The sequence below is a fragment of the Microcebus murinus genome, chromosome 4 (genome assembly GCF_040939455.1).
Source record: "Microcebus murinus isolate Inina chromosome 4, M.murinus_Inina_mat1.0, whole genome shotgun sequence".
Lineage (NCBI taxonomy): Eukaryota > Metazoa > Chordata > Mammalia > Primates > Cheirogaleidae > Microcebus > Microcebus murinus.
In genome coordinates, this window is record NC_134107.1 from 31,051,582 (window position 1) to 31,063,701 (window position 12,120).

The window sequence follows — 12,120 nt, forward strand, 5'->3', positions numbered from 1 at the left end:
GTGAGGACAAATGGTTTGAGAAGAAGGAAAGGGGAATTTATTAATTTGCTGGCAAATGAGGAGTATGGCAGCCTCGCATCTTAAAGTACACAGTCCTATCTACAAGCAGAAATACAGAGCTTTTAAAGGGAGGGTTTTCAGCTTTAGACTATTGCTGCTTAACTACAGTTGATGGTCCTGATCAACCCCATCTCTGGGGAAGACAATCTCGTGACCTCTGCCCAGGCAATTGCCCCAAGCCATCTCCTGTGTCTCGAAAAACAAAGGACACTCCCCTGCCCCTCCCAGACCACTGGCTTGAGGCAGCGATGTAGGTTTTAGTTCTTAAAAAGGGTGAGGAGGTTTTGAGGAGACAGAAAACATTTTTACCCTTTTTCAGGCCATTTTCTCTGTTACATATTCTCCACTTCCCTATCTATGGGAGGTGGGGTGACGTACCCAGCAAGTGACTTCCTGCTGAATTGGGGTGATGTTTTACATGGAAGGTTTATATTTATTTATATCATTACAAAGTCTTGGCAGTAGATTTATAGAAATAAAGAATGCAACAGATTACCAGGTGGAAAAGGGCGTACACAAGAACTACAACCCTGAGGATTGACAAGGTGAGATGGACGGTACCTGATAAGAGGGTTTTTACTCCTCTTGGTATGTAAGACACCAGCAGGACCATGAGTCCTTCCTGTCACCTTGCACACAATGTCTGATACAGGGTAAAAAAGAAACATGGGACCTCCGAGTGCAGAGCTATTAGTTGCAGCCTGTAGGTAATCTGAGAGACTGGCTTCTGCGAATTCAGAAATCATGTACAGAAATACTTGCACCAAACAAGGTTTAGGTTAACAACCCCAGCAGTGAGATAAATCAGGAGAAGAGTTGATAGCCCAGGGAAATCCTCACTAAGGAGTTGTCCCTCTATCCTATAGACAGGACAAATAACCAAAGAAAGATTAGTGAAAACATCATCATTTTCATTTTTCCCATTTCCTTAAACAAATACTTTAGATCACCTAAAAGCTGACTCATCCACTGGGGGTTTGGGTCCTCTTCTTCCACAGGACACCTCTTTATTCTGGCATGATGGACCCAAGGTTTTCACTCCTGACAATTTCAATGAGGTGTGCATTGTTAGACAAATTGCTTTACTCTGTTTTCCTCACCTAAGGTTATATTACCAAACTTATCTTGGGGTGTTAGGAAGGGTCTCCCATAAACTGTTTCTTAGGGGCTTAACTTAAGCCTGCTTCTAGGGGCCACCCTTATCCAGAGGGGGTCAAGCAGCAATACCTTATCCCACTTTATATAGATTTCATGCAATTTCCATTCTAGGTGTAGGGCTTTGCTTACTTGGTGTGTTACCTCCACTACAAAGGGGGGGGGTCTATTATCTCTCTGTATGGAGTAAAGGAGCCTATGAACATTTTGATGACCTGCAGGATCATGAAGTCCACCGTGTTCAGCTTTTTGGAGAAATGGTTCACCAGGTTCCCACTGGGGGTCCACTCGAAGAAGTTTATGGGCAACCACAGGACAGTGTGCAGCAGATTCAGGTATAAATGGCAGGAAGCAAGGATTCCCCCAGTGGGCACTGCTATGGAGTAGCCAAACACAGTGATAACTTGAGCTGTCTAGCTGTCTCTGTAGCAGTCTGTCTATGGTCTCATCGCCAGCATTTATGCTCCATTTGCTTGGCCTCCTTCCCTGGACTGTTGATGCCCATCAGGCCACCGTCCTCTGAGGCCTGTTTCTGTATGTGTGCAGGAACTCGGTGAAGGCCCTGTCAGCTCCTGGTAGGAGGTCATTTCAGAGTGAGTCCCTCCAGAAGGAGTCCAGTAACCTCAGATGCTCCTTTCTTTCCTCCAGGTAAGACAAGCCTCTTCCCAGCCCAAAAAGGTATCTACCAATTCAAGCGTAGGCATCTGAAGGAAACTGCTGATCATTGAACGGGTGGACCCCACATGTTGGGCTCCCTGTGTAGGTCACCTTCTGTTCTTGGACAACCCCCAGCACATAAACAGTTAGTTATAAATGAGGTACTCTCAAATGAGGTCCCACCAAACCCATCAAGGCATCATGCTCCCAACGTGTGTATTTATGCAAGTGCCTCATGAGAGACTGAACCAAAGCTTTGGGTAGGAGATGCATCTATGAAAATTCTGTCTCCATTTAGCTGTGCCATCCCAAATGTCAGAGCCCCAGTCTTTAGTTTTAAAGAGTTCTAAATCAATCAGGGGTATCCCTTTTAGATCTAATACCATTTACTTTATATATCTGGATGCTCTGGTGTTGAGTAAACATATATTTACAATTATTATATCCTCTTGCTGAAATGATCCTTTTGTCATTATTTAACAACCCCCCCCTTTTTTTTTTAGCTCTTTTTATGGTTTTCAACTTAAAGTTTATTTTGTCTTTTATAAGTATAGCTACTCCTGCTTGCTTATGGTTTCTATTTATGTGGAATATCTTTTCCATCCCTTCACTCTCAGTCAATCTGTGCCTTTACAGGTGAAGTGAGTTTCTTGTGGGCAGTATATAGTTGGGTCTTGTTTTTTTGTTTGTTTTTATTTTTTCCATTTAGTCAGTGTATATCTTTTAAGTGGGGAATTTAATCTGTTCACATTCATATTATTAGTGATAGGTGGGGACTTATTCCTGTCATGTTGTTAATTGTTTTCTGGTTATTTTGTATATCCTTTTTCCTTTCTTCTTCTCTTATTATCACTGAAATTTCATGGTTTTCTGTAGTGATAAGGTTTGATTCTTTTTTCTTTCATCTTTGTGTATCTGATCTATAAAGTTTTATACTTTCATGTGTTTTCATGGCAGTGATTATCATCTTTTTGCTTCTAGATGTAGGACTCCCTTGAGTATTTCTTGTAAGTCTGGTCTAGTGATGATGAAATCCCTCAGTTTTTGCTTGTCTGGGGTCTCCTTCATTTGTGAAGGAGAGTTTTTCTAGACATAGACTTTGGGTTAGCAATATTTTCTTTTAATACTGGAAATGTCATCCCATTGTCTTCTGGACTGCATGGTTAATTAATTACTGAAAATATTGACCTCAGCTCAACCTTTCTACGTTAAGTGACAGAAAAGGAGTGTCAATTTTTAGGTGTAAATACTAATCACCTTAGTATCTATTCTTTTGCAACATACAATGCCCAGCATTCAATCAAAAATCAAAAATAAGATGACTCATTGTCAAATGATAACAATAAATTGAACCTCACCCAGATGTTGCAACTATCAGACAGAGGCTGTAAAATAACTGGAGAAACCACAATTTTTTTTACACAAAATAGAGGTATAACTAGTAAGTCAATAAAAGAGAGAAAACAGAATCATGGAAAATAGTCTTAAGGAAGGCAGAAAAAAGGAAGAAAGAACAGATGTCGCAAAAAGAAAACAAAACAGCAAGATGGTAGATTTTAGTCCAATCACATGGAAAGATTACATTAAATGTAAAAAACCCCAATACTACAATTAATAGAATTGTCAGATTGGGTAGAAAAGAAAGACTCAACTATATATTATTGATAAAAGTCTGACTTTACATACAAAAATAAAGGAATGGTAAAAAATATATTATGCAAACACTAAAAGAAAGCTAGAGGGAACAGATAAATATTAGACAAAGTAGATTTTAGAATAGGGAATATTATAGAGATAAAAAGGGATGTTACATAATGACAAAGTAATCAAGAGGACATAACAGTTCTAAATGTTTACATATCTAATAGTAGAGCTTCAAAATATATGGAGAAAAAATAATAGAACCTAAAGGAAAAATAGACAAATATACAATTATATTTGAGTACTTCAACACCCCTCTCATAGCAATTGATAGAACAAGCAAACAAAATTATCAGCAAAGTTAGCAAAGAGTTGAACAACAAATTGATGAAATAAATATTTATGGAACATTCCCCTAAACGGCAGCAGAATTTATATTCTTTTCAAATATACATAGAATATTCACCAAGAATTTATATTCTGGAGTATGAAAGAAGTCATAAAAAATTTAAAAACATTGAAATTATACAAAATTTCAATGTTTTAAAATTTTAAATTTCAATGTTTTTAAAAATTTAATGTTTTTAAATTTTAAATTTTTTTTACTTGTGACTTCTTTCACAATGGAATTATTCTAGAAATCATTAATAGAATGATATCCAGAAACTATCCTAACATTTATTAGTTAAACATTAATAACACACTTCTAAAATACTTACGGGTTGAATTAAAACAATCACAAGAGAAATTAGAATATACTCTGAATGGAAGAAACTAAAAAATAATATATACATAAATTCATAATATGCACCTAAAGCAATGCTCAAGGGGAAATTTATAACATCAAATGCTTATACAAGGAAAAAAATGTTTCCAATCATTGTTACAAGATATACCTTAAGTAACTAGAGAAAGAGCAAATTAAACCAAATGCAGATAAAAGTAAAGAAAGAAAAAAGTGAAAAGCAGAAATCAATGAAATTGAAAACAAAAAAAGGTAGAGAAAAAACAATGAAACCAAAAGTTGGTTCTTTCAAAATGTCAATAAAATTAATAAACGGGGACAGGAGAATAGAGAGAGAGAAAAAAAAATGAGAGGATATTGCAACATATCCTAAAGACATTAATGGGATAATCAGATAATATTATGAACTCATTGGTGCCAATAAATTTGAGAAGTTAGATGAATTGGACAAATTCTTCATATAATACAAACTACCTTGGATCTCTTAAGAGAAAACACATAATCTAAGCCAGCTCTTTGCTTGTTCTCCCAGGTGGCCTCCTCCCCGCACCATGCGAGGCTGAACCACACGATTGAAGAATGTCCTAGGTCCCACTGCGGAAAGTCCTCCCGGGGAAGGTCATCCGGGACACAGATGCTCACAATGAGATTCAGGAGGAATCAGATATGTGGAAAATAAGAGAACTGGAGAAACAGATGGAAGATGCTCACTGTGGGACTGAAAGGAAAATGATACCCAGCAGTTCAAGCAGATGTGTAGTGATGGTTTTGATGAAGGAAGCCAAAGAGACCATAGGAGGCCAACGAATGACATTTCTGGGACACTGGAAGATGATTTTCTTAAGGCTAAATCCTGGAACAAGAAGTTAAATGATTATGAAACTAATATGCCAGAGAGATGGGGTCACAGTGGTTATACAGAGTTATACCCTGAAGACTTTGAAACAGACCGTAGTGATCAGCAAGATTTTACCAATGGGAAAAAAAAATCTCCCCAGGTAAAATCACCTACCCACGAATCCCACAAACATAAGAAGTCACAGAAATCCCATTGAAAAAAATCATAAGAAAAGGTCACACAGAAAAACAGAAGAAAAGCAAAAAGAAAGCCGTGGATATAACAGCAGATTCTTCAAGCGAGTTCTCAGAAGAAACGGAGGCTTCTAGTACCAGGAAAAGGAAATAACCACATAAGCACAAGACAAAATCCAGGAAAAAGTCTCTCAAAAACTTTGCTTTATTCTTAGAGGCAGAAAGCGACACTTCCCAGTCAGATGATTCAGCATCCAGTAGTTCTGAGGAAAGTGAGGAAAGAGACACTAAGAAAACCAAAAGGGAAAAGGGAGATAAAAAAGCCCACATTCCTATAGCTATTAATAACAATGAAATACAGGAGAGAACAGATGCACAAATTGGAAAGTGGCTACAGATGAAAGTTCTGCTGAGAGCTCGGAGGATGACTAAATGGGAAAGGAACATTCTTGTTTCCCAGGTGACTGGTATTTACAGCTCTCACTGCTTTGGGGTTTGCCAGGGACTCTCATTCAACACAGGGGGCGTGAGATCAGAGCTGTCTCATGCCATCTATATATGTTCTGACGGACTTCTTGTTTTCCATTTTGGCCTGTGAAACTTGATCCCCTTTTCTTGTTAATAGGGAATCTGGTATTTTGTTATCAAGGTTTCTTGAAGAGATTATTTTTCACAATGAATCATATTTACTGTAGAGTATATATACAGCAAATTAAGGGACCCAGAAAGTTGAATCCTGCCTATGCCAATTGGAATACTGAATTTGGGGAAATCAAGGGCTGGGATCCATGGGTGGATTGGAACCAGTGCTGTGTAGAAAGGTAGGACAAGGGAGCACTATGCTGCTCTCTTTGTTTATATAGCAGGTGTCACAACTGGCTTGTCTTTAGCCTTGGTGCTTTGATCCTTCCATATTTTGACCCCACAGTTGTGGTCCAATTTACTTAATGAGGAAATAGCCTCAAGAACAAACTTTTCCCCTTCATGATAACATTCATAGGCAACTGTTAATAGAAGGGACTAGAGTTTTCTCAAATTTTCCTGGTGGTCAGGGTCTAGAGCTACACTTAGTATGCGCCTAAACATGGTAACTGGATAGTAAATGGGTTTTTAGTTCCATTGCTATATATTGCCCAAATATACTTGTGTACAAAACTATTTCTTCAGTTGTTATAGATGATCCTCTACCGAATGAGAAAGAATCAGGAATTAGTCATGTTGTCAAAATGGTGCTCTGAACAGGATTCAAGGCAACAAAATTTAAATTTTGTCTTCCTTGTTCATTTCTAAATCTGTGAATTAACTTTAGATTTTCCCTGAAACAAAGCTGAATCATTTCCAAAATGAAACAGGCTTCTCGGGGACATAGCCACTTCTTCTGTCTTTGGATTAAAGTACCAAGCAGAGACCATGTTATTTCCCTTTGCTATACTCTGATCCCAACTATGTTAGTTCTTAAGAAATGAAAATATAACTGAAAGAAGGCTGGCAGAATACAAGTGAATTTTTCTACTACGGGAGAAAAGATCAAGTGACACCTTGTCATTATTTTTTCCTGGTTGTCACTTGGTGGGCTGAGTAAAAAGTTTGAAAACTCAGACTTTTGGCATGTAAGTCCAAGGTAACTTTTTGAGGTGATGAGTATGTGTTATATTTTGATTGTAGTGGTGGCTACATGACCAATACATTTTCAAAATGTATAGAAATGTATGTTTTAAAAAGGGTGAGTTTTACTGTATGTTAATTATACCTCCATATACCTGAGCAAAGGAAAATTAAAGAAAATGGTAGGAGAGAAATTGTAGACATCCAAGAGACAGATCTCTCAAGGAGTTTGCTGAAAATGAGAGCTGTGAAATGAGATATTTGCTGGTGGAGGAAGTCAAGTCAGAGTGAAGTAGTTAACAAATTTGTTTTTGCATTTTTATTTTTATTTTTTTGATAACAGAAGCAAGAGCAGACAGTTTGATTGCTGGTGGAAATTATCCAATAATGAGAGAAGAGAATTACTGGAAAAACGTCCCTGAATTGGTGAGAAAGGATAGGATCTAGAATGGAAGTATTGGCTTCAGATTGGAGCATGGATAGTTCTCCAATTGTGATGAGAGGGAAGGCACAACAGTTAGTAGATATTGTGGGAATCTGGAAGTTCTCTTGTGATTGTTTTTGTTTACTCCATGAAATAGAAATCAAGGTCAACAGCTCACAGAGAGTTTTCACTCTTAAATGACTAGTAGCTGACCTGAAACTGACACTTTTCTTCATTTCCACTAGACTGTAAGCAGGAATGGAAAATACCTTGCATGACTGCATCACCAAGAGACATTTCAAGTGCAGCCAATAGACCAGGTTACACAGGGCTACACAATGCCAAGCAATTCTACTTTTTGTTGTCATTTTTTTTTTAACTGAACTGACCAGTAACTTTGGGGCCAGGAATTCCCAATTAAAGTTTATTTTCAGCTTTCATTTCTATAGCTCTTATGTTTCTTGCCTGTTCTTTATTTGAGTGTCTATTTTCTCAATTAAATAAAGTGTGAACTGTCAACATGGGCTCATCCCAGTGGTCTCTGGTTTTTTAATCTATCCTGCCTCTTGTCTCCAGATGGCTTTTGGTACACTAATGCTCTTCTTAATACCTAAGATAAACTTAACTTCCCTCTCCCCCAATAGCATATTTCCCTCTCTGTCTAGTATTCCCATCTCAGTAAATGCCACAGTCATTTACTCAGTTGCTCAAACCAATAACTTTGGAATTATCTCTGTTTCCTCCCTTTATCCCCATTCCTCATTTCCTTCAGACTTAGGCCATCAGCAGGTGTTCTTTATCCTTTATTCAAGATGTCTCAAGGAACTGACCATGACCTTAATCCACGTCACTACCATCATCTTTCACCTGGAATGCTACAACAAGGTTCCTGAATATTCTCTGTGCTTAAGCTCCTTGTTTCCATGGAATCTTTTCTCTAAAGTTCTGTCTTACTTGAATCTTAACTACTTCTTGAATCTCATGTCATGCCCCCTCTCCTTGCTTACTCCTGTCTAGTTGCACTGACCTGTCATTTCTTTGGACCTACCATGCTTTTTATGACTCAGAGTATTTCTCTGCCCCTTGGCCTGAAATGTTCTTCCTTCTGCTTCTCAAATAGCTATCTTCTTCTCACCTTTAAGGTCTCTGCATAGTTGTCACCTCCTCAGAGAGGACTTCCCTGACTACCTTATTCAAAGTAGATTTTCCCAGCCCAACTCTCATTGGCCCTGTAATGCTCTGATCTTTTTTTCTTTGCTCCCATCCCCCACAACATTTTTAGTTTTCTTCTCCACTAGACTGAGAACCTGAATATATACAAATGGGCAGTGGCCAGCCATGTATAAAAATAGAACTCTGACTCACAACCTGCAGAAACCTGCCCAGCAAACCAGCCCCCTTATCTGCAATAAACAATTCAGGAAGCCAACCTGCTGTAAGTCAGACTTGCAGTAAGCTAGATTGTTATCTCTAGAGACAATAATTGTTAGGAAGCTAACAATTGACCCCAGTTGGCCAGGACTTGATTGATAAATGACAGATTCCCTAATTTTTGTTCCCCCTTTCAACTTGGGACCAACCAGAGAAAACCAAATATGCTCCCTAACCAATCACATAGGATGCCCACTTCTAGTTATCTTGCCTACAGCTTCCCATGCCAACAGCCTCCAGTCAGGGCATACCTGAAGCCTTCTCTTTTTTTCCCTATAAAACTTTCCTGCTCCTCCGCTTCCCTTTGTGTTTCTGCCAAAATGCAAAAGACAGTGGCTGATTCCGTTGCAAGCTCAGAATAAAGAAACTTTTCCTTTCTCATTTGGCCAATTTTTGTTTATTTCTACAAGACTATAAACAGGAATGGACCATGCTTTGCTTATGATTGCATCATCAAGGCAAAAATGCCTGGAAATATAATAGACACTAAATAAATACTGGTTGCCTAGTTAATCACTCCCCAGCTTGGCTTCAAAGGTATTCCTCACTCCATCCACTCTTACATACTCCAGGCATACTTTTCTCAACTAAATATCCTTGCCTGTGCTCATGGTGTGTTCTTTGCTATAACAAAACTGAAGCCATTTATTCTCCATGAAACCTATTTTTTTTTTTGATCACCCTATCCCTCACTGACTTTCTCCTCTCTGAATTTATACAGCACATACGACCTCATCTGGTCTTTAATTTCTTTCACTTCATAGGGTGTCTTTCTCTTGGGATTCATATTAATTAGTTGAATGTTTTTATATCATTCGTGGGGGCTAACACATGTTACAGTAATAAAAATAATGATAGTCTCAATAGTTTACTTATAACAAGCCTGAGAAATATATAATATTATCATTTTCATTTTTCAGATGAGAAAATTAAAACTGAGGCACAGAGAGGCCAATTCTCTTGCCTAAAGTAATGAATTAGTAAGAAGTAGAGCTGAGGTTTGAATTCGGTAGTGTCCAACTTATACAGCATATACCCCCAAAGTTGTGTATTATGTAAACTACTTTCCATGTGCTGTGTCTATATTAGGTCTTCAATAAATGTTTCTGAAATTAATGAAATAACCAAGTTCAGAAGTTGCATAAACAAAAGAGAGAAGGGAGCACAACTCTTTAGGATGGTTCTAAAGGGTTAAAAGGAGCAAGAGATTTGGTGACCAGTTGAGTTCAATTACTGACCCCAAATTCTACTTCTTTTTTTTTTTTTTTTCAAATTCTACTTCTAACCCGAGGTTCCTGCTATGACCCTAGGGCAAATCATTTTATCTCCAGCTTCTTCACCTAACTCATGATGTTATATTGTCACTTTGATCTGCCTTGAGGCTGGTTCCAGAGATGGAACAAAACAATGGCTATGGGATATTTGGTGATAAATGTTAGCAGTTCTTTTCTTGGTGATATACCTCACCAATGCTCATCAACTCAACCATCATTTTAAGGTGCAGTTCTGAGTGCTCATGAAGATGCCAACACCAACTGGGCACCAAGCATGTTCTCTAGCAGTTTATAATAAGGAACTAGGAAATAGCAATTCAATGAAGACATAGACCTTCCCTATCCCTGCTACATCAAAGCTAGGATTAATCACTATTCCATGTGGTATGGGTTCCCGTATAATTTTGAATATACATGGAATATAAGGGTTGGAAAAATCTTTTTGACTGGCTAAACATGAGATGTTCTATCACCATTGTAACTGCAAAGTTGTCAAGCACCTCTATCAGCAAAGATATGAAAGCACTTGGAAAAGGAGTGTTGGATTAAGCAAACATAAATGTAAATTCTTTTTTCAGGAACATGTCTTTGAAGGGGTCTAGGTGGCATCATATCTGTCCTGGAAGCATGGAGGATTACGATGTGTGGTCATTATAATCCCATTAGCTGCTGCCATGAAATCCATGAGATTACCAGAGTACTGGCACAAGGAGATTCCCCAGGGTCAGCTAACTCTAGACAACACTCCTGACCTTCTCCAGCTACTGTGTGGGCAATAAGCCTTACTTTATGTGATGCTCCAAAGGAGATGGTTGGATGTGTCATTATTGAATCCCTGCTCACTATACCCCCAACATGACTTCGACTCTTTAAAAATGTAACTATATAGCATATATAACATACATGCATATGTGTATGTGCCCACACCAAGTTAAGGAAAAAATCCCAGAATTCTGGGTACATTTAATTTTAATTTTCTTTCTCCATATTTTCCTGTATTTTTCAAATTTTCTATAATGTACATGAATTACTTTAAAATTATATAAAAAAATTATTGACCATATTAAAATACATTGCCATAGAAAGGGCAATTTCTTTCTGAGAGTAGTTTCTGAGAAATATTCTCTTATTCATAAGGATCTTAAAGCCTGCAGATTAAAAAGTATATGTTAAGACTGTGGTCCCCAATCCCTGGGCAGCCCTGTTAGGGACAGGAAGGCAGAGCTCTGCTGCCCCTTCCGAATCCCTCCCTCCCTCACCTTGGAAAAATTGTCTTCCTTGAAACTTGGGGGGGGGAGGTTGTCACACAGCAGGAGGTGAGCGGCGGAGGAGCCTGAGAAGCTTCATCTGTATTTACCACTGCCCCTTCCCCATCACATCAGGGTCTGAGTTCCACCTCCCATGCCCCCGCCCCCATCCCGTGGAAAAATTGTCATCTTCCTACCTGGGGCCAAAAAGGTTGGGGACTGCTGTAAGAGACACACCAGTATATTTGTCTCACATAATACCTGTTTAAGATGTTGGAATTAAGTTTAAGATGTTGGAAAGTTGACAATATTTCTTTATTAAAAACGAGTGGAAAATTACCACTTGTGATTGGAAAATGTTGTCACTAGGCTTGGCAGTGCAGATCAATACCTACCATGTGCCTATTGTTTTCTCTGTGTCTGTGTGGGGTTTCTCTCTCTTGCTGCCCTGCAGAAGGCGACGAGGAGGGGACCGAAAGAACCTAAAACCCAGGAAGGAGAGAAGGTGCAGGGACGATTGCTTAAACAAAAGTGCCCTAACCAAAAGCTGTTAGGCACTGTCAGATCTTGAGGAGATGTCACTGGGAAGGGCTTTTGATATTTAGTTGTCATGAAGTCCCAAAGTCTTACCTGGTTGATGTTGTATACCAAAGGATGTGTTAGCAAAAACGAATTTTAATCCATGTCTGGGATAAGGTCAGGCAGGGTTAGCTTAGGTGATAATTACTGACAGTGAAAGGCAATGAGGAAAGCACCAATTATAATTAAAATAGAGTTAATGAAACTTAGATTTTTAAAGTAAACTTGGAAAATATCTGGCCCAAATCTTTTATTTATAAAAGAACAAAG

The 12,120-nt window shown here is 38.4% G+C and overlaps 1 pseudogene; it reads left to right on the forward strand.

The window, feature by feature from the left end:
• Positions 1-4,837: 4,837 nt before the first annotated feature.
• On the forward strand, positions 4,838-5,722 carry LOC105866197 (uncharacterized protein NKAPD1 pseudogene; annotated as a pseudogene).
• Positions 5,723-12,120: the final 6,398 nt, after the last annotated feature.